Genomic DNA, 24,878 nt, shown 5'->3' with positions numbered 1-24,878 from the left:
AAATACTTTAAGGTTTCGTTTAGATAAAGTGGCCAATCTTCTTAGTGGTGTATTAAATAAATGTGGCGTTGACATCATTATACATACATGCTTGCCTTTCCATTTTCATTGTTTCCTGTTCCATTTTGGTTGGCATTTCTGTTATTTGAGCATATTGTTACGTCTCCTTTTCCCCAGCCAAAAGCCACACTAGCAATCAACATCCACCGTTGTTTTTCTGCCTTCTCCAGTGGCTGAAGTGGATCACCAGCAGCTCCATCGTGGATCACCATCCTTACGACAGACCAGCAACAACAGCAAGCACCTCCCGCAAGCTAGGTAGCTTCTTCTCTTCTTGCTTTTCCACGTAAATCATGCATCTCTCAACTCCCACCTCTCTTATAATATTTGAACACATTGTCACCTCTACTCTTCACCAGCCAAAAGCCACACTAGCAATCAACATCCACCGTTGTTTTTCTGTCTTCTCCAGTAGCTGCAGTGGATCACCAGCAGCTCCACCGACGACCACCAACAGCTCCATCGTGGATCACCATCTTCACGACAGACCAGCAACAACAGCAAGCACCTCCCCCAGGCCAGGTTGCTTCTTCTCTTCTTGCTTTTCCACGCAAATCATGCATGAATACTGTAAAAAAAAAAAAAAAAAAAAAAAAAAAAAAAACCTGCAGAATACATGAGTAATTAATTACCTGTTGCTTGCAACCTGCTTTGCCAAAGGAAATAGCCATTTGGTTAATTATTAATTTCTAATTATTATTAGGAATTGGTTACATATATTTGGTGCTCCATTTCTCCCTTTTGCAATCCGGCTCAATGTAAGATCATTTAATTCCACTGATTAGTCTCCAAGGGGATTTTCATAAGCTCTGCCGATGCAAAAAGTCTGCTTGAAGTTGTGTTTTTTTATTTCGTTAGGCATCGAGTGTCTTTGCGTTTGTGTCTGATTCTGCAGTTTGGTGGTGCATCGTTTGTGGCTCTTTTCATTGTTTGTGTCTTCTTTCTGGTTTCGGCACATAGCTGTTATGCTTATAAACTATCACATATTAGAATTAATCCTAAAAAAAAAAATTCAACTCCAGAGGGAGCAGACTGCAAATTCTTCTACAGTAATAAACTTTTAAAAATCTGTTCTCAAACTCGGTTCCTTCTCCTCCTTCGCAGATCGTCGCCTTCGTCTACCAATCAAAATTATTAATAAATAATAAAAAAAAAACTCTTTAAAAGAAGATGAACTTACCTTGACAGTGATGTCGTCTTTGCGAGTTTTCAAAGCGATGGAGACGACTTTCGGTGGATCATCTTCCTCAACATGAGGTAGCCACGCATCAGGGTTCTTGAAGCAAAGGAACACGTTTCTGTCATAAGGACCAACAGTTCCAGCGAGGTCGCCCTTGTGGAAACATTCTCCATCTTCTCCATCGAAAATTGAAAGACACGTCGTGGTGGTCTCTCGGTTGCTTTTGAAGTCAGAGAGTGAAAAGAGAGGTTTTGCTAGTGGAGGTGAAGATAAATTGAGGGATAGACTAAATTAGCTAGGAAAAGCTAGTGGTATCATGCTCACGAAAGCTGAGGCAGGAATCAGTGATAAAAGCAGAGCAGAAGCGGCTTATGATTTATTCTACTGAGTTATGCATGATTTCGAGTTACATGAGTTGTAAAAGAAAGACCTTTCTCTTCTGGGAGTGTTTCACTCTCAGAAGTGATCGAGCCCACATCTCTCTCGGCGTTGAGTCGTGGTCCCTGCATTATTTGCATGAGAGATAAAAGAGAGAGAGTTGACCGAAACATGGTCTTCGATGTTGTTGATGGGTTATTTGAAACAGAGCAATTTGGTTATTGGCGCCAATGATGATAAGAGAAATTCAACGTATGAAAACGAAATTAAATTTTAGTGGAAATTTTACTTCTTTTGATGCAGGATTGGGACGAGATAGTGGGCTGTCTCCCATCATGCATTATTTATATTTCCCATCGAGCAATGAGCCAAAACAGTGTTATCTTGATAACAGCCCCACAAATAGTCCCATGATATAAGTTAGCAAGAGATTGGGTGCACATTAGCACTGGCCAGGACACACAAAGCAATAAATTTAGATTGCCCCATCCCTGGTCTCCTTGCCAAGTTGCTAAAAATTACACCAAGCACTTATTTTTTGATCACAATAAACTTTCCGCTTTCTACCAAACAACAACTCATAAAGTTTAATCTTTCAAAGGCAAGCTACAAAAAGCATAAAGCAAGGTGTCCATAATTTAGAAAAATGGAGCTCGGTAAAGAAACAAAATTTAAGATTAAAGAAATTTAGATTTTAACACCCGCAAAAAATTTGAAAGAAAAAATAGACTAACAAAAATTACAAAGATTATAGCCCTTATTCTTTGCAGCTTAAAAATTAATTTTTTTAATATTTTAAATTGTTTTGATGCATTAATATTAAAAATAATTTTAAAAAATAAAAAATTTATATTATTTGAATGTATTTTCAAGAAAAAATATATTTTAAAAAACATTATTTACTACACTTTCAAACACTCACTTTAATTATATGAAATATAAATATATTTATTTATTGAGGTAAAAAAAATTACAAAGATTATAGCCCTTATTCTTTGCAGCTTAAAAATTAATTTTTTTAGTATTTTAAATTGTTTTGATGCATTAATATTAAAAATAATTTCAAAAAATAAAAGGCTGTTAAAAAATAATAGGTATCTGTAAAATTTAAATTATTCAACTCTACCAACTCATTAAAGTTAATTATATAGATATTATAAATAATAGTATATCAAATAATTTAATAAATACATATCATAGATCAATTTAAATATTTAAAATCCATTTAACCCAACATAACCAGTATAACTTGCTAAATATACGTAATTCTAAAATGTTTTTATATTTTTCTTTTTCCTCACCGCAGCTACTTATTCTTTTCCTTTCAATTCTCTCCTTCAAACTTCAATAACTTCCATACTTTAAATATGTTGAATGCTTTTGCTTCTATCCAGCTATTCCTTCCATCTCTTCTTATGGTGTAATCAGAGCAGGGAATGTAGGCCATGTCAGTTTATTTATATGCAGAGTTTCCAACATGTTTTTTTACATTAAAAAACATTAAATGTTAATAATAATATTAATGTATATATTTAATAAAATAAATTCAAAATTATATACAACAAAAAATTTTGAGCGATAATTACAAATTAAAATATTTAATCATGATGAGTTTAATAATTTTATTTTATTACAATCAAATATCTATTTAACTAAACGGTAATAAAAATATATATTCAAAGTAAAGCAATTAAAAAGAATAAACATAAAAGGAATCCTTGCTAATATTATAAAAAATATATATAATTTTATTTGAAAATCAAGTAAAAATAAATGATTATATATATATATATATAAAACTATCATAATTTTTTTTATTAAATTATTGTAATTCAAATTGATTAGCCGGCATGCATATTGGGTATATAGGACATCCCACACATGTATTTAAATAATTTATTTTAATTAAATTAAAAAAAAAACTAAAGTAAAAAAAAAAATCAGATGCCTAGGCCGCCCACCATGATTGGCTTATTCTTTTCTCTTTTTTTTTAAAAAAAAAAAAAAAAAAAAAGCCACTCATTTAGGTTTACAAGGCCAGGTCAGCGTGCGGTGGCTTTTCTTCTTCTTTTTTTTCCTCTAGAAAAATAATTGGATGGCATCTTTTTTGCAAAAACATCCTAAAGCTAGGAAGAAACTCTCCATAGCTCATGCCACAAGCTCGATAACGTCTGTAGAGAGCTGCACTTATTCAGCATAATGAATGACTAAGCTGAAAGGCAAATAGGAATTGATAGTAAGAATTATGGGGTGCCGTTACGAAGCAGTGGCTGGCGTTCCTTATGTTTTCATTTTTTGGGTTGGTAAGAAGAAGAAGAAGAAGTTTAGTGAAAATTAGGAGTAGCAAAAACAATCTGATTTAGGACAGGTTCCCTGATAGATAAGTTTAATTAAGCAGTTTTCATTGTGCCCTGATCGATAAGTTTAATTAAGGAGCTTTCATTTCTTTACTTTACCTATAGTAAATTAATATACGGAAGAGAGACTAAAATATAAGAGATTTGGTAATTATTTGAGAATAATATAAATTATATTTTGAGATTTTATTTAATAGATTAAATTATTGAATTGAAGTGAAATGTAAATATATTTATTTATTGAGATAAATATAAAAATAAAATTTATATAAAATAATTCTAAAGTAGATTTTTAAATTTTCAAAAGCAAAAGATACATGGAGTTCATTCTATCTACATTTCTACATTGTTTTCATTTTGCTTTTCTCAAGTATATCCAAACTCCATATACTAAGAGATAAAAAGCTAGAAAATTATTATTATTTTGAATATATTAAATCGATATAAAAAAATTAAACTCTTAAAATTATTTAAAAAATATATTTAATTTAATATACTATTTCAGAAGAATTGAATTTTGATATAGTCAAGCAATGTAAATGCAATTGAAATGTATAGAACTTATATACCTAAGAATAATATGCATAAATTAAATAATGTAATGATATATTAAGATTGGTATTTACATAAATTAATTAATGGTTAACTATAACATAAACCAACAAAATGAAAATAATTTCTTTTTTTAAAAAAAGATTTAATTCCTTAGAGTGTTACAACATTCATTGAAAAATATCAAAATTAATGTATGTGACATAACAAAATATGGTTAACTATTATGTACTAAAACATACATGGTATTCTTTTAAATAAAGCTTTTCAAGATTTTAATTATATGATTTGTGGATTTATTTTCCATATTTTTATTTTTATTTTTTATCATTAAAGAAAATATTTAGTTTGTTTTAGTGTTTCAAAAGTGTTTCTAAAAAAATTAAAAAAATTGTATTTTTTTTCATTTAAAATTAATATTTTTTAATTATTTTTGATATACTAATTTCAAAAAACAATTTTGAAAAAAAAATATTTAATATATTTTAAATAAAATATATTTTAAAAAATAATCATAAATATAATCTCGGGACATAAGTCGTATATTGAAGGCTTGCTCAAGAATTAATGGAAGCACTTGGACTTACGTAAAAATCGATAAAATTAAATAACACCTTATTGTTAAAAAAAATAAAATAAAAAATGAAGGGTGAAGATAAGAGGTCTTCTAAGTTGTAATTGCATTTACCAGGATTGTGATAGATTGTGGAAATTATTGCCCTTATTCTTTGCAGCTTATACCATTTTGTTCTGGTTTTCTTACCCTTTTTTTATTTGTGTTTTTTGGAGCACTTGCTTGAGTTGTGATACTAATTTCTTTTACCTAAATATGTTGCCTCATCTTTTATTTTAATTTTTGTTTGTTCTTTCATGCCTGATTCTCCAGATCTTATGCCCCATGTCTGTTTATTTTTATCCTTGCACATATTAATCAGAATTTAACTTTGTTTTTAAGGTCTTTTGATCAAAAAAAAATTACAAATATTATAACCCTTATTCTTTGCAGCTTATACGATTTTGTTTTGATTTTGTTACTTTCCTTTGTTTTTTTCTTTTGCATTTACCAGGATTGTGATAGATTGTAGAAATTATTGCCCTTATTCTTTGCAGCTTATACCATTTTGTTCTGGTTTTCTTACCCTTTCTTCATTTGTGTTTTTTGTAGCACTTGCTGGAGTTGTGATACTAATTTCTTTTACCTAAATATGTTGCCTCATCTTTTATTTTAATTTTTGTTTGTTCTTTCATGCCTGATTCTCCAGATCTTATGCCCCATGTCTGTTTATTTTTATCCTTGCACATATTAATAAAAAATTAACTTTGTTTTTCAGGTCTTTTGAAGTGGCTACTTTTTTTTATCATCAGTATTTTCTCAGGTTTATTTTATGCATCTCTCTTATTTACTCTATCCATTTCTATTTCCTTGCATGCTTAATCATGATTATGGTATTTCTATGTTTAGCAACATATAATGTCTTTTTTTAATCGCTTAACATTTTATTGTTGTATCTTCATCCTTTCCTGAACCAAAGAGTTATGTTTTTAGCTAAGCCTACCCTATCATCATATCTTATGATATATCAAACATTTCAGTTTAATATCATTCCTTCACCTTCCAAGATAGTTAATCTTTGGCCAGCACCTAATTTCATTTTTTTTTTAAATTATCCCTGTGTTTACATGGTTTCTTTAGAAAGTGCATGCCATTAGCATTTTCTCTATCCCTGTGTTTTCCTTCACGTAGCCATGATCCTATACTAATCATGGTTTTTTTGTGTTTTTCTTTCATTTACTTTGGTGTTTTATTTGCATGGTTTATTTAGAGCAACAACATGACAAGTCCTCACGGACATGTTCAACCGGATGAGAATGTGCCATCTTCTCCATACTCACAATTTGTCTTGAATGACTACGAAACCCCTGTTGATAGAATCTTGCTATCCGATAACCCGAGCTCTTCAAATACACCATCTGCTCCACAACATACTCAAGGGGTTGGCACTTTGGTTTGTTCACGCCAGCACATAGATATACAAACCACCTTCTCTTTATCAAGCAACATAGTGCAAACTGAAAGTAATGAAATTAATGCAGCAAAGTTATCCAATCCTCCACAGTCTACCGCCCTTGCTTCATCTCACTGTAATGAATCTGAAGGATTCTCTGAGCAAACCCTTAATCATCAATCTACTATAAGCCAGGCATCATATCAGAAAAAAAAAAAAAAGCGTATGTAATCCAATCATGTACCTTTTGTATCCATTTCACCTGTATTTATGATTGCCTCTTTTATATCATTCGTTCAACTCTCTTAACTTTATTTTTTACAGGTTATTTAATTGAATACATTGATTTTGGGGATAAAACATACAAGTGTAACCATTGCAATGCTCTTTTTTGGTTGCAAGAACGCTTGGCCCGTTCAACCAAAACAAACCCATGCTTTACACTTTGTTGTAATAATGGGAAGGTGGTGCTTCCTGCTCCACAAGAAACACCTAACTATCTTGATAACCTCCTTAACCCACACATTGGTTCATCGTCCAAAAAGTTTCGACGTCAAATTCGTGCTTATAACTCAATGTTCGCTTTCACGTCCAAGGGGGCTATGGTAGATCATTCTGTTAATTCTCGGCCTGGATCTTATGTTTTTAAGGTCAATGGATATTGCCACCATCTTATGGGTTCTCTTCTTCCCATGGATAATAGAGGCCCCAAGTTTGCACAACTTTATATTTTTGATACAGATAACGAGGTTTCTAACCGGCTGCAACCATTCTGCAATGAAAATTTTCAATCAAGCTTGGATAGTCAGATTGTTGTTGGTCTAATCAATATGCTTGATTCATCTAATCAATTGGTTCGTTTGTTCCGTCATGCTGGGCAAAGGTTTAGGGATGTCGAGGTTCCAGAATTCAAACTTCGGTTAATTGGTAAAAGAGATGATGACTCAAGGCAATACGATGATCCTTCTTTAAATGACATTGGTGGTTTGGTTGTTGGGGACATTGGTCATTGTCGATCTGATCAGGACATAATTATTGATAGTTTATCCGGAACACTTCAGAAGATCTCAAAGCTTCATCCAAAATTTATGTCCCTTCATTATCCACTTCTTTTTCCATATGGTGAGGATGGTTTTCATACTGATATTCCATTAACTCATCAAGAGCAGCAACCACCTAAAAAAAGGCAAAAGGTTTCAATGAGAGCCTATTACGCTTATCTCATTCATGAAAGAGAAAAACAAGAAAGCACTCTCATAAAAGGCAGACGATTGTACCAGCAATTTTTGGTTGATGCATTTGTTAATGTTGAAGAGGAACGTTTGGATTTTATACATGCAAACCAAGAAAATCTTAGAAGTGAGCATTACAAGGGAATACATGATGCTGTTACTAGAGGTGATATTGATGGATCAACTACAGGGAAAATTATACTTCCATCATCTTTAACAGGAAGCCCTCGGTATATGGTTAATAATTACCAAGATGCTATGGCCATATGTAGGTGTTATGGGAATCCTGATCTTTTTATCACATTTACCTGCAATGTTAATTGGCCTGAAATTCGCCGAGAAATTAAAAAAACAAGGAGCTATCAACCTGAGGACAAACCTGACATCATAGCAAGGGTATTTCATTCCAAGCTAATTGATATGATGTCATTCATCAAGTCCGGAAAACCTTTCGGACGGACAATTGATGGTATTTCTATTTGATTTCTTAAATTTCAAGTTTCTATTTTTATCCTTCTACAAACATCCATTTTTACTTCTTTACTTGCATTTTCTCTTTTTAGATGTGTCTTTGCGTTTGTGTCTGATTCTGCAGTTTGGTGGTGCATCGTTTGTGGCTCTTTTCATCGTTTGTTTAGAGGCGAGGAGCTTCGTATCACTTTATGGGGTGACATTGCTCGAAGCTTTGACGACGCTTCTTTAGCAGAACAAGATTCTCCTCTTATCGTTGCTTTTGCTGGTTTTCGTGTCTCTGAATTTAAAGGTTTCCTTAGTTCTATCATCAAGCCTACCATCATTCAATGTTATTAGATTTTCGGTTCAAATTTCATAACCTCTTCACATTAAATATACACCGATAAATATGTGGTTGTTACATTTTTTATAGGATCTGTAAATCTAATTGGCACCGCAGCTTCAGTTTGGTATTTTAACCCGGACATACCAGAATTATTAGCATACAAGCATTAGTAAATTTCTATATTCTTCGAACCTTTTGCATTTGTTAAAATCCAATTTATGTATTAATGTTTAAATTAATTCTCAACACCTTTTTCTTTCTCTTTTTGTAGCTATGCTCAAATGGCTGTTGACTTACACCAGCTGCCTCCATCATCAGGAGCTGTCCTCTCATTGGAAACTCAGATAAATGAAAATAGAAGAACAATAAGAGAGATCCTCTGTATGGACCCATACGAACACAAGGTATCTATTATGTTATTCTTTAAATGTTACTTATTGCAATTCATGTCGTGATGCCCAAGCCCAGCAATTGTCTGATAAAGATAGATCGTCAAATATAGTGTCTAGGATCAAGAATCATGACATAGAAGTTAAGGCCTATAATTTTATATTTGATGGCTGGTTCCAGACCCCTATAATATTATGATTACACTGTTGTTGGCAATCACCAACACTGCATAGCCTTCATTTTTATGGAAAAAAAAATGTATGACTTTGTGCTTTAATTGACACCTGCAGAATGAAAGATTTACATGTAAAGCTTTCATAGTTGATTATGATCTCTTCAAGGGATGGTGGTGTCAAAGCTGTCCAGATTGCAACAAGCCACTCTCTGGACTCCCTAATAATTTGCGATGCATGGAGCATGACTATCCATCCTCTGCACCAGTCCCATGGTTCAACTAATATGCATACCAAAACATCCTTGAATTTTCAGCTGAAACATATATTAACCCATGCTTTTATTTCATTCTTAACTGGAGCTCTTTTTCATATCTTTTAGGTTCAGACTTAACTGCATCGTCAGCGATGGTCAAGATGTCACGAATTTTCTTCTCTCTGGCAAGACAGCTGAGTATTTTTTTCAATGCTTCAGCTCATCATTTGGTGTTCGACAAACAATTCACTGACCCATTTACTGTTCCACCTCAAATGATTGAGAAATTAAACAAGACAAAAATATTTCAGCTTCGATTTGGAGCATACAAATCTGTTCTCGGCAGATGTGAGATATATGTTTGCAACATCTTTGATGAAATACCAACTGAAGCATCTGTTAGCCCACCTAGCCCCATTAAAAACATTGACACGCCAGCCTCAATAACCTTTGCTGCTGGAAGTTCAAGGACTTTCACCCCTCCAACACCAAACGTTGCAGATCCCTTGGATGTAGATCAATCTCAGATTCAGACTCCAGCTTCACAGCAGGACTCCTCTCCACAAAAAAGACACGTTCCATGACAGCTGACATCGCCAGTCAAAAAGAGCACTAACCTTCAATGATGCTGAGCCACACGACAGGTTTGCTTTGCCTCCCCACACATAACAAATAATTCCAGTGCAAACATGACACACCAGCGGAGGCCACTATCTCATTTCTTTGATATGCATTCCTTTAGTAATTATTCATTGCCTGATCAACAACTTTATAAATACTCTTCCCTTTCATTCTTAATATCTTATTTGGCATGCAAATATCATCCCGTGGAATCTTTTTTCAGCTATATCATTATTTTTATTCTTATTTTTTGATTTCAAGATATTAACTTCCAAGACACCACTATCTCATATTTGCTCTACATTCATCCTATGAAAGTTATTACTTAATTGTTTTACTAATAAATAAATTGTTTTGTCTTTCATTCACATTGTTTACATTTCCCATTCCTTAAGTACTTCCTTTCAACATATGATTCAGCACCCAGCTTCCCCACCCAAAACCCTTCAACGAAGACTCATCAAAGGAGCATCTCTACAAAAATAATGACAATCCTGCACCTCAACTTTCAAAGAAGCAGCGCCTCTCCGTTTCATAACCTGAAAAAGTAAGCATCTACTTCTAATTAGTTTCCCTTCTTTATGAACTCACATGCTCAACAATAATGACATCTTCATTTCTCATTACTGATTTATCTTTAAAAAAATTTAATATTTGTTGCTGTATAAAATTTATAACTTACAGTTACACTGATTTTTTTCAATAGGAAACCAATTAACATTGGGTTAGTCAATGCTTGCTTTTCCAACATCACAACCTGATTGGGCGTCTTCATCATCTGCGTTGTTGATACAGCTTGCTGCTCATTCACGTCCAATTCTCTACCTATATGTATAAAATATTTACCTCTCGTTGTTTTTGTTATGCTTGAACTAACTTTTGCAACTAACTTTGTTAACTATCAGAACTTGACTTTTGCAACTAACTTTGTGAATATACTATCTATTCCCATATAACATGTGCAAAAAAAATTATTACAGATTTTGACACCTGCGGCATCGCGCGGGTATCAAGACTAGTCTATTTATAAGTCTTGTAAACATCTAAAAAAACAGACTTTATTGGTTTTATTTTCATATAAATAAATTATAAATTTATGCTTCATATCTTGATTCTTTTTCCAAGCTTAAATTTATTCTTATAGTTCTTGCCTGCGTCAACGATGCTTCGAGTTGGCTAATTATTATTATTTATTTCATATTAAGTATAAACAGGTAGTGACAGGGAAATTAAGACTTTTTTTTTTTTGGTAAGCTAGGGAAATTAAGACTTACGCAGAATTGAACAAAAAAAATTAATATAAGTCAAATTTTAAAATAGGATGCCCACTCCGGCGTGAAAAGTAGAATATTAAAGGCAAATACATGTTGATGTTGTTGGCAAAGTTCCAAGCCTTTGGGCCCAGTTTCATGTGAACACCTGATGCACGTTATGAGCTGATTGGAAATGGAAGAAGTGACCTTTGAAAGGTCCTCCGTATTGGGTAGCAGTGACCTTTGAAGGCATCATAGAATTCAAGTTAATTTTAAGGGATAGCTCAATTAATTATATTTTGAATTTTTTTTAATAATTATAAATTTAAATATTTTCAGATTATTAGAGGATTTATATAATTATTAATTTTAAAATTTGTAATATTAATTAAATTAAACACAAGCTCATCTAAATCCACGTCAAAAAAAAAAAAAAAAAAAGACTTCCAAGTCGTTGCTGTTATGCAATCAATAATTCAACATTAAAAGAATCAGCCCTTTCCAAGAAAATTAACTTTTGAGACATCATAATCAGACTTCTGTATATTTCCTTAGAATTTTTTTTTTTTTTTTAAATCATGGACATATATTTGGTAACGTTCTAGAAATGAGACGTCAGATTTTTCGGCCTTAACATGTGGACCTTTCTTTATTGATTTTCATAAATTTAGATATAACTAGTAAATTCATGGACCTTTCTTTTATTCATGAAAAAGATTACATAAAGGTTGTGAGAAGAGTGGGAACATAACATAAATTATAAGGAAGGAATTTGTTTTTTATTTAAAATATAGGAAAGACTTATTTATAATAGGGCTTTTCGACACCCATATATATCTGTGAAAAGTTATTCTAATGTGGTTTTCATTAAAAAAAAAAAATTGAATTAAACATACCATGATAGGAAAAAAGAATTTTTATTTACAAAAAAAAGTCGACTCTTCTTTTTTGGTCTTCAAAATAAACATTTAAAAAATATCTTCTTAATCTCTTAATTTATTTTCATGCCAAGATCGATTGAACATCCCTAAATAACTTTTTTATCGTAATTACTTACTTAAATAAAGTACTGGCTCAATTAGTTAGCACTTGCAAATATCTCCAGCTTGAAGGAATAGGGATGTTCATTCGGGAAAAAAAAAAAAAAAAAAAAAAAAAACAAAGAAGAAGAAAGAATGGGGAATAATGATGTTGCAGCCGAGTGGCTAAATAAAAAGAAAAGTTGGTAACCATCTAGCAGGTGTAAGCTTGGGACTAAAAAAATTTGCTTCTTATTTGATTTTAGATTTAAGTCATGTAGTTGCTAATATTATAATCACTAAAAGATTATATATTTATTAATTTTAGGATCCATAAAATTAGTTAAAATACACGCAAGTTAGTTTGAATATTCATATTAATAAAAAAAAAAAGTTGTTAGAATCAATGCAACTCATGCTACAAACTTTTTGGAGTTAATGATGTTGTACTTCATTATCAAACAAGTAGAAAGATGAGGATGATTTTCGTTAAAAACTCATTCTATAAAACTGGGAAAACAATTACGATACTTATTTATTGCATTGTAACAAATATTATTTTAAAGGATCCATATTTCAATGTTATGATTTTTTACTAGTGAATGAAAATATTGATCTATTAATACTAAATAAACATAAAGTGAAAACGTTACTTATTTTCAATCATCATAATTAATATTCTTTATCCAACCAGAACCAAATATTAAAAAAGAGAAAAATCATTGTGAGGGATAGTAACAAAAGTCAACATGCAACCATAATTTGAGGGATAGTAACAAAAGTCAACATGAAACCATAATTTCAAGATATTACAAAATAATAATAATAAAAAAGCTTGGTTTTTTACTATGCATACACTCATATTTCATCATTGTAAAACTATTATTTTTCTCTTAAAAGAAAAACTCATTCACTAGGTCTATTAGATTTATTAGTTATTATCATTTTGTATGGGTGTAAGTAAGTTTTTTTACATGGAAAATAAATAGTGTAATAGCTTACATGCCCTTAAAAGTATATAAAAAAAATACCAGGAGAAGGGATTTCTAATCTTTTTGCACTTTGAATGCATAGTGAAAGAACCATTTTGTCTTTGTAAGAGAAACTCATGTTTAGGGGCACTTAAGGCCTTTTCAACATGGTTATTATATATATATTTGGATGGGAGTCAATTAAGTCTTTGACCATATATAAAAATTAATTTTTTAAAAAAGTAGTTGGTGTTGCCACATACACCATCAATTAAGAGACATTCATGTTTTTTAGACAGTGTGTGTAGCACCTTCCAATGATCAAATGTTGTTGTCCGTTACCGTGACTGAAGCAAAGCATCATTCTTTTTGCAATGATAGGGCACATGTTCATGATGGAGATGAGGTTGGGCTTCAATGAACTTTTGTTTTATGCTCTTTTTTTTTCTTTTTCCTAACCTCAAAATTTGCAACATGTTGTATTTTTTTTAATCAATTTTAGTCATATATTTTTTAATTATTTCTATTTGTTTTTTCTTTTAATGCTTTTTTAACTTTACTTTTTTTCAATTTTTCCTCTAAGAATTTAATTTCATTTAATTTTTATATCCAATTTTGATCCTTATTCTGTGATTGCTATTTTGTTTTATCATTTTCTTAATTTATTTTAATTTTCAATTTAATCCCTCATTGTTTTAATTTTTATGCCAGATTTGGTTCTTTTTTTATTATTATTAATATCTGTTTTGTTTTTCTAATTTTGGATGACTAGGGATTTTTGCTATGTATTTTTTAAAGTTACCCTTCTATGGTTTAATCTTAGTTTCATGATTCGAGTCACTAGTCTCAAAGATTATCCAGATTTAACTTTGATATTTTTATGCCATTTTCTAAAAATTGATTATTTTTCAATTTTATCATTTAATTTTAGGTTATTGGGCTTTGAGTTTCATTGTTGTTTCAAGTTTTTTTTTTTTTTTAAGTTATCCTGGTCTCTTTTCCTAGGTCATAGGTTTTTTTCAATATTTTTTATTTAAGTTTTTTTATTTTATCATTTGACATTAAGTTATTGGGTCTTTAGCGTCATAGTCTTTTCCGCATTCCTTTATGTGGGTTTCTCTTGATCTCATATCACAAATCTTAGATTTTTTTATGTTTTTTTAATTTTTTTATATCATCATTTGAAATCATATTATTAGGCCTTGATCTTTGTGATTTGTTTTTTATTTTTCTTTTTATAGGATTATCCTGGGTTACAAGTTTGTCAAGTTAACCCGGGTTGATTTTGGTTTTTTTCGATATTCCTTTTATTTTGCTCCGATCTTTTTTTTCTATGTGCCTTTAATTTAAAATAATTTTTTTTTTTATTTCGATCACATTCTGCAGGTTGCGAGTTAGTCAAGTGAACCTCAACTAACTCAATTTTTTTCATATTTTTTTAAAATAATTTTTTATTTCAATTTAATTCTTTGACATTAGATTGTTGGGATGTGATCTTAGTGATTTTTTTCACTTTTCTTTATATGAGGTTGACCTGAGTCACAAATTAGTCAAGTTAACCCGAGTATACTCAATTGTTTTCTTGGCATTTTATTTATTGTTGGGCTGTACCAAATTCTTTTATTTGTCATGCATATATATATATATTTGGAGACCATAAGTAAGTTTGACATATTCATGATGAATAAAAATACAAAATTAGATTAATTAAAATATTATTAGTTTAGTTATATATGAACATTACGTAAAGTTTGATGTCATTCATCCACACACACATACAAAAAAAGAAGCTAAAATCTTGGTAGAGATTAGAAATCCTATTTTTCTTAACACAAACAATTTTTTTTTAAAAAAATAAAATTCATATGAATTTATGATTCACATATGTAATTTTTTTTGCTCATTAAATTTTGCTGCGTCTCCTATAATATTGTTATTATCCTTATAGTTCTCTCCTGCATCAACGATGCTTTGAGTTGGCTAATTATTATTTTTTATTTCATATTAAGAATAAGTAGGTAGTGAAAGGGAAATTAAGAATTATGCAGAATTGAACAAAAAAATAAAAGGTCAATTTTTAAAATAGGATGCCCACTCCGGCATGGAAAATGGAATATGAAAGGCAAATACATGTTGCTGGCAAACTTCCAAGCCTTTGGGCCCAGTTTCATGTAAACATTAGGCAACAAATAGAGGGGACCAATTGGAAATGGAAGAAGACCTTTGACAGGTCGCCCCGTCTATGCTGTGTAGCAGTGACCTTTGAAAGGCATCAATGACTTCCAAGTCGTTGGCGTTATGCAATCAATAATTCAACATTAAAAAATCCGCACTTTCCAAGAAAATTAACTTTTAAGACATCAGAATCAGACTTCTGTATATTTCCTTGGAATTGTTTTTTTTTTTTTTTTAATTATGGAAATATATTGGTAACGTTCTGCAGGAAATGAAACGTCAGATTTTTCGTCCTTAACATGTGGACCTTTTTTTTTTTTTTTTGATTTTCATAAATTTAGATATAACTAGTAAATTCACGTTGTAATTTTTAATTAATATTTTTTTTCTTATTTCTATACAATATCACATGATAATTTGGTAACGTTGTAATTCTTATTTAATATTTTTTTCTTATTTCTCTACAATATCACATGATAATTTTTAATTCAATCAATATTTTTAGTCTTTCATATTTTTTTTATAATTCATAAGATGATAGTATTATAAGCTAAAATCTTCAAGTATCAATTATCAATAATAAGAAGCCTTGTTTTTATAATTAGTAATTAATTATAACACTACTAGAATTTTTAGATTTATTAATGAAATTTTATATTGATATTTATACTCACAGTCTATCAACACAAATAGAAATAATCGGTCAAAAAAACTCTAGTCGTTAATTTATGATCTATCAATAATAATTTTACCGATTGATTTACTTACAGAAAAAGCATAAAAAAAAAATTAACCTATTTTTTTCCATCAAAATTTCCATCAGATTTTTGAACACACAATACCTCGAACACACAATACCTCGAACAACACAACCCCAAATGAATAGACATCAGATTTTTCTGTCAATTGCTGGCGTTGACAATATTCGGGATCCAAGTACCCTATGCTACCTTTCACAACGGTGCTCACGTGGCCCTTCGATGTGCTCGTAGGGCCTGTTTTGGACAATCCGAAATCCGAAACTTTGGCCACCCATTTCTCATCCAGCAAGATATTTGTTGTCTTCACATCACGATGAATGACAGTGTTCTTGGCACCTGTGTGAAGGTAATGCAACCCACGGGCAGCACCGATGCAAATCTCTAGGCGCTGAGTCCATGAAAGTGGAGGATTATCAGTTCTGTAGAGATGATCACGAAGCGTCCCCCGAGCCATATAATCATACACCAGGATCATCTCATTATTCTCATTACAGTAACCAATTAGAGAAACCAAATGGCGGAATCTAAGCTGGGAGAGCATCTCAATCTCTGTCCTGAACTCGGTTGCACCCTGCCGTGAACTTGGATTCAATCGCTTGATCGCAGCACGATTGACTCCACCATCAAATAATCCTTTGTACACGTTACCAAAGCCACCAACACCAATAATGAATGAATTGTCGAAGTTATTTGTAGCTGCTATGATCTCAACTAGCGAGAAACGGTAGCATCGATCAGAAGGTAGAGATGGCCTATGGGTCTTTGTTGACTTTCTTGAAGAGGAAACAAGAGGGCTTAAGTTTGAAGCTGCATCACCAGAAACCAAGTCCTTGAGTTTTTGGACTCTTTTCCAGAAAATCAAGAAAAATAGGACAGAGACGACAACAATGCCCGAAACAGCAGCACCAATAATGGCGACTGTTCTTCTTAGACCATGATTTGGCTTTATTGATGTCGGGCTAGGAGGAGTATTACTAATGGGTCTATCCTGATATACACCAGGATTTGGTCCGGAAAGACTGTCTGATTTGCTCAATTTGATGATTTCAACTCCATTCAACATTGCATCAGAGAAAGTAAATGACTGTGGACTAGGGTGCAATGCAATCGACAAATTCCGTACCTCCTCGATTCCTCGGGCATGCATCATCACTACGTAATCTTTGTATATGGGAACCCCATTTCCATCAGCCCAAGAAATTATATCTGCGTAAGGCTCGGCAGTTTGATTAGCGATATATATTTGAAAGATTAGATCGCCTTCCCGCAATACATTCGGCATAAACTGAGAGAAATGAAGCCTAACAAGATAGGTGAATCTGGAGTGGACCGGAAATTCCCAAGTCATATTGTATTTATCATTTACAGTAGAATTGGGTCCCATGGTCCTCCCAGTTCGATAGAGTACGTCAGGTGCAGCATAGCGAGTGTGGTTATTATACTGAAGTTGAATAGTGTCATTATATTGAAAAGCGCTTGGTCGAGCATCCGTCAAGTAATCGACATCGTTTAACCAACTTCGAAACATGCCATTGTCGTCGGGCGGTGTGATCTCTTTCCCAGCCACATTTACTCGGTACATGATCTCTAAAGCAGTTTCATTTTGAAGGGGAAGATAGGCCTCCTGGTCAAAACCATACATCCCTCGGTCATCTCCTGCAGTGTAATAAAGATTGGTGGGCATGGATACGATTTCAATCCCGTTGATGAAAGCATATGCATCAGCTACATGAGGGCTCGGCGTGAACGTTATGCTCAGATTTTTCTGCTCATCTTCAACATTTAAGATGAATTCTCTGGCGTAACCTCCTTGTTCACCACGAGGGTCAGTGTAATGGATGCCACTGAAGTTGCTAAGTAAGGTATAGCGACCGGATGTGACAGAAAAAGATGCTTTAGACCTGTTGAAACCAGTGAAAGAAGCAGGATTAAAATGGAGGCGAACAAACTTAGGTCCCGTTGTATTGACACGAAACGTGTAGGTGAATTGGGAGAGAGAGACGCGAGCAGCATAATAAGGTACAAAGCTAGTGGAGGCAACTTTTTCTGTGGGATTTGTTAAGGAGCTGTCTTGATCTAGAAGGGCCACTTTTGAGTTGATGTCTGCAGTCCAGTGCCTACCGTTTCCAGAACTGTCGTAGGATGAACCACAATCAAGCGCTATGCTATCGAGAGGGACGTAAGGTGGTGGTAAATCCCCGGTTACAAGGATGGTGAGATGGAGGAACAGGAAGGAGAGGTGCAGTGCAGAGGTGTTAATAAAGTTAAGTTTGTGAGAGAGAGATATTTGCTGCTGCTGCTCCTCATTTTGTTTTTGGCCAGAGGAGGAGAGATGAACAAATCGAGAGGAGAAGCTACTTTTAATTATATGCAGAGAGGTGTAAATTTAAGTGGAGTTGACTGATTCTAATTTTTCTCTTAATCACTCATTTATTATTATTATTATTGCTTTCTTCATTTCTCTTTGGTCAACACCAATATAAACTCTCCCATCAATATATTTAATTACAAGTTGAAAAGTCAAGACCAAGACCAACACGGCAACGTCTCATACATGAAAGCTCTCCTATAATCCTATTATTTGTTTGATATATATATATATATAGTCTATTGAAAATTTAATACGGTTTCTTTTGAATTTAGTCCGTATAAAGTTATCAATCATCGCAATTCGCAATGCATTTATCAATCATTATACTTCCTTTCAACATTAATTTAGCTTTAGAATGCATGTCGAATACTTTATGTATATAACACAAGTCATAGTAGACAAAAATTACAATAATTTAGAAGATTAAGTTCACATGTACATTAAAGAGAACATCCAACGTTTTACAGGACAAGGATAAGGTTCCTAATATTATCGTAGATTAAGAACTACTAGAAATTCAGTTACATGCACAAACAATTGTGTCTATTCCAATGTCATTATATTACATAAACAAAAGATGAGCCTGAAAACATATTTACTATACAAGATGTAATTAAATTATAGAATAATGAATCCAACAATTTTGTATGTTATTTAAGATTAAGGATAAAAATCCTTTCAACATAGTAATTCTCAATGATTTCATAAGAACTATTTAATCTTGATTAATTTATTAATTTTTTATTCCCAATTATCTTTAATTTTGTTGATCGTCAAACATATTAACACTATTTGTTTCCAATCTTGAAAGTAGTCGATTCAATTTAATTTTTTCATTTGACAATAACTACTCGTTTCATCATTAGAACTAGTTAATTTAATTTTTCTCGATCATCAAATATATTGATGTTATTAATTTTCATTTCAGAAACCAATCAATTTAGTTTTTCTATAGTTAAATATACCAGCATCACTAATCTTTATTATGAAAACTAGTCAATCACACATCTTTTTTAGTTTTTCACAATCAATCTATTAAGAACTTATGATAAAATCAAAGAAATTATAACATCGTATTATTAAGAATTTGACATGATTAATTAACAAAAATATAATGCACCTAACTGAAGTATGTACTAGAGTGAAAACTCCTTATTGTTATACTGAACTCGCGACCTCTCTTATGTCATAGGAGTAACTCATCACATATAATTTGATTTTTTATGAAAATATTATTCAACTCTCAATCTAAACTTAAATTCCAAACCATGGTAAGAAACACAACAATTCTTTTCATGTTCAATATTCTCATGTCATTTCATAACCACTAACATACGTACCAATGCCATTGGATTTTTTTTCCATAATTTATTCTTAACAATCACAATAATACATTTCCTTATACAAAATCATACATCAATTTAAATTCTGTCTTCTTCCTCCTTTTGGTGTTCATTTGGCCGAACCTCATCTAATAAAAAAGAGGGTGTTCGTTTTTTCTTTTCTCATCAATTTTCTTGTCTCTCATTGTATCAATAACATGACATAGATCTACTCATTTGATTAGTCTAATCCAAAACAAAGCCCTTATTTGGTTAAAACTTCCTCTTAAAATGACTTGTCTTATTTCACATCATCTACCCATACAACAATGCATTCTCTTTACCCTTAATTAGTTCCTTTAATTAATACTATGGTTGCTATACCTATCCAACTCTTTAAATCTCATCTTTCTTAACTTCATTTTGACCGAAACATGTCTAAGGTAAAGCACTAAGGTTTTTCTTCAATCTCTTCCCTCTATTCACCATTAATAAATTCTTCTTCCAAGCAAATACACATATTCATATGCTTACATACTTCTATTTGAAACCATCAACAATATTTATTCTCATATCATCAGTAAGCTATTTCTACATCATCACTTTTATTTATCAAGAGTTATTCCTAAATCAAGAAATTTTCCTTTGGAATCACCAAGTTCAATTTCTTCCAAGTTCTTTCATTCCAAGCACTTCATTTTCTCACCATAATCTCACGTTTAAAATATGTAAGCTCAAGATCCAAGAATACATAACACCTTGGAAAATTCATTTTTAATCATTTATTTCTCTTGAGAGTGCTAGTTCAAGCTCTAAACATTGAAGATTACAATTCAATTTCTATTCCTCCTTCATGCTCAAAGGTGGCCGACCCTATGTTTAGGTTTCCTCTTGATATACTTTAATTTTCTTTGTTATTCACTTGAGTTTTTGTTCCTTTGCTAATTACTTCTATTTGTTTCATTAGATTCCATAAATCAGCATATACAAAAAAACCCCTAGTTCTTCACATTTAAGGGGGTTTCATCCCTTCCAACAATATTCAATCAAAACAAAGATGAAAACAAGAAAGATTTTCTTACCACTTGAATTTGAACAAGATTTAAGGATGTTTCTTTAACGATTTATTCTTCTTCTTACTCTTCTTAACTTGGTTCTCTTCCAATTGTTTCTTCTCTAACCGAACTTCTCTCTATGTCTACACCTCTAAATGTTGGTTTCCATCCTCACACAGTCACACTCACTTATTATTCTTTCAACCATCATTTTTTAGGGACATGCAAGAGGTTTGATGAAGAAAATGCAAGAAAGAGGAAGGTGGACACTGTTAAGGAAGGGAAGAATCACTCGTATACCTCCTCTTAAATGACCTTAGGCCATGTTTAATTTTATTCCAACTTGTATTTTAATATTCTTACATTATTAAAGGATGAAATTCTTTATTTTTTTTATCCTAATATTTGGTACAGTTTTTATTATCTATAATTATTCATTCGATACACATGAATATTTATTTTATTATAAAAATAGTATACTTCCATTAAAATTAACATCAATTGGAAATAGTATACACGCAAAATTTTTTAGTGGCACAAACAAAATAAAATAGAAAAAAATAATTTAATAAAAATAAATAAAAAAATTAGAAAAACCTATCATTGGTTTAAGATCCGAAACCTAATACTTACAATACCAAACAAAATATAAAACTACAAATTATAAGCAAATAGCATGCAAGAGATATGACACCTATAAGTTAAAATAGCCACCCGGTTTCCTCATAGCGATTGGCCTTTTATTTGCTGGCTTGTTTATATTTCTATGCACACAAGAAATGGTTAACTTAGAGCTAGCTTCATTAATGACCAAATCGGTTCCTTATGACTTTTTATATGAAAATAAATTATGATACTATTAGTATATTTGTCATTCTTAATCCCATAATAATAATAATAATAATAATAATAATAATAATTTACAATGAAAATAACTAAAAAACTAATAAAATATTCCATATCCCGTATTAGCCTTAATAAATCATCTTTTATGCATATAATGCACATAAAGATCATATCAATTGAGTTGAAAACCTTTTAAATATGTTATTGGGCGCATGAGGTACATGTCCAAAAGACGTCTTCAATCTGCGCTTCAAGCATGTGCACAGCTTTAAGAGGTTTTTTTTGAAAAAATAATAATTTTTTTTTTATTTTAAATTATTTTTTTATATCTTTAAAAAAAAATTCCGTGTTAAAGTTTCAATATTTAGAATTTGTTTTTAGAATAATAGAAGTAATAGCAATATATACTTCTATTTGAAACCATCAACAATATTTATTCTCGTATCATCAATAAAGCTATTTCTACATCATCACTTCCATTTATCAAGACTTATTCCTAAACCATCAACAATATTTATTCTCATATCAGGTTGTATTTCTATTAATTTTAGTTATTATTTTTTTTATTTCTATTTATTTTTTTATTAATGTTTTTTTTAGTTTTATTTTTTTCAATTTTATCCATAAATATTTTATTTTATTTAATTTTTTAATCAGTTTGGTTCTCATTCTTTTAATTACTATTTTTTTTTAATTTTATCCCTCATCATTTTATTTTATTTTATTTTTATATCCAAATTTGGTCTTCATTCTTGGATTGTTTTTTTCATCATTTTCTTATTTTATTTTAATTTTCAATCTAGTCCCTCGTTATTTTTTTCATTTAATTTTTATGTCAAATTTGGTTTTCATTTTCTTTATTACTATTTGTTTTGTTTATCTAATTTTTTTATTATTAGTAATTTTGCTTAGTATTTTTTTAGAGTTTGTCTTCTATGTTTTAATCTTGATCTCATGACACAAGTCACTAGTTTCGCGGATTAGCCCAAATTTAATTTTGTTTCTCTATTCTCTTTTTTTAAAATTGATTATTTTTTCAATTTTATCATTTAACTTTAGGTTATTAGGCCTTGAGTTTCATGATTTTTTTCACTTTTCTTTTTTTGTCTTATCCTAGATCATAGATTTGTTGGGTGAACCAGGTTCATTCAAGTTTTTTTTTTTATTTCATTATTTGATATTAAGCCATTGGATTTTGAGCTTCATGATTTTTTCCACATTCTTTTATGTGGGTTTATTTCGATCTCATATCACGAGTCTTTGATTTTTTTTATGGTTTTTCAAATTTTATTTTTTATTTCATCATTTGAAATTACATTATTGGGCCTTAAGTTTTGTGATTTTTTTCATTTTTTAATGGGATTATCCTGAGTCACAGGTTTGTCAAGTTAACTCGGTTTGACTTTAAGTTTTTCAATATTCCTTTTATTTTACTTTGGTCTTTTTTCTAGGTCCTTTTTATTTTAAATAATTTTTTTTATACAGATCACATTGTAGGTTGCGAGTTAGCTAAGCGAACTTCAACTAACTCAATTGTTTTCACACATTTTTTTTAAATGATTTTTTGTTTCAATTTAATTCTTTAACATTAGATTGTTGGTCCATGATCTTAGTGATTTTTTCCACTTTCCTTTATATGAGGTTGATTCGAGTCACGAGCTAGTCAAGTTAACCCGGGTGGACTTAATTGTTTTCTTAACTTTTTATTTATTGATTTAACTTCGATATTTTTTTAAGTCTTAAAAAAAAACTATTTTTTATTTCTATCTCATATCGAGGGTAACGAGTAGTTGGGTGAGCCCGAGCTGACTCATGTTTTTCCTTTGATGTTTCTACTTTTGAATTTTATTTTTCTAGTTTCATCTTTTGACATTAGGTTATTGAGTTTTGAGTTTTTTTTTTTCTTTTTTTTTTTCTATAAAATTATCCTACTATTTTATAATGGATAATAGGTTAGCCAAGTTAACCTGACTTAACTTAGGTTATCATCATGCGACCAAATTCTTTTATTTTTCAACACACACACACAGACATATATATATATATATATATATATATATATATAGAGAGAGAGAGAGAGAGAGAGAGAGATTATTGAAGTCTAAAAGTAAGTTTGATGTCATTTATCTACACAACAAAAAATTCAAAATTCTAGTAAAGATTATATAGAGAATTTTTCCTTGACAACACAAACTCTTTTTTTTTTTTTTGGCTAGGAGTTGTAAAAAAAAGATATATAGAGAAAATGAAATTTATCAGTAATATGCAAAGAATGATTCAAACTATTGATATAGTTGAGCTTATAGTAATTAAAGGTTCTGAGTATTGAGATAAAGATATTATACAATTAAATGAAAATTTTATACAATTAAATAGAGATCTAATCTATAAAGATTACGTGTGTTATAACCCAATTTTTGACCATTTTATTCTAATTATTATTATTATTTTATTTACTGAAAATGATAAAAAAAAATGATGATGAAAAAATAATAATGATGAAAAAATAAGTAAAATGAAATAAATGAAAGATGAATTAAAATTTGGGTTAATGGCAAAATGATTGAAAGTTTTGGGGTTTAATTAAACTTTGAAATTAATTTAATTAAGCTTGGAATTAATTTAATTAATCCAATTAAGGGTTTAATTGGAGAATTGATAAGTTTTGAGATTTAATTAAGCTTGAAATTAATTTAATTCATCCAATCGAGGATTTAATTGGAGAATTGATAAGTTTTTAGACTTAATTAAGCTTGGAATTAATTTAATTAAGCTTGGAATTAATTTAATTAATCCAATTAAGGGTTTAATTGGAGAATTGATAAGTTTTGAGATTTAATTAAGCTTGAAATTAATTTAATTCATCCAATCGAGGATTTAATTGGAGAATTGATAAGTTTTGAGACTTAATTAAGCTTGGAATTAATTTAATTAATCCAATTAGGGGCTTAATTGGAGAATTGGTAAGTTTTAGACTTAATTGGACTTGGATTTAATTAAATTAATGAAATCAGGGACTTAATTGAAGAAATATTAACGTTTGGGGCTCAAATTGCGTAATTAAAATCCAAGGATCACATTGGAAAAGGCGCTCAAATGCA

The 24,878-nt window shown here is 30.8% G+C and overlaps 1 long non-coding RNA gene and 1 pseudogene across 1 annotated transcript in view; one reads left to right on the top strand and one right to left on the bottom strand.

Moving 5' to 3' along the window:
* Positions 1-24,878, top strand: part of LOC140954873 (uncharacterized) — an 85,688-nt gene that overhangs the window by 11,854 nt on the left and 48,956 nt on the right. The gene's annotated exons all lie outside the window — the stretch shown is intronic.
* LOC118042739 (receptor-like protein kinase FERONIA) lies at positions 16,201-18,490 on the bottom strand (annotated as a pseudogene).

Source organism: Populus alba, chromosome 17 (genome assembly GCF_005239225.2).
Source record: "Populus alba chromosome 17, ASM523922v2, whole genome shotgun sequence".
Lineage (NCBI taxonomy): Eukaryota > Viridiplantae > Streptophyta > Magnoliopsida > Malpighiales > Salicaceae > Populus > Populus alba.
This window is presented reverse-complemented; position numbering and strand designations above follow the sequence as displayed.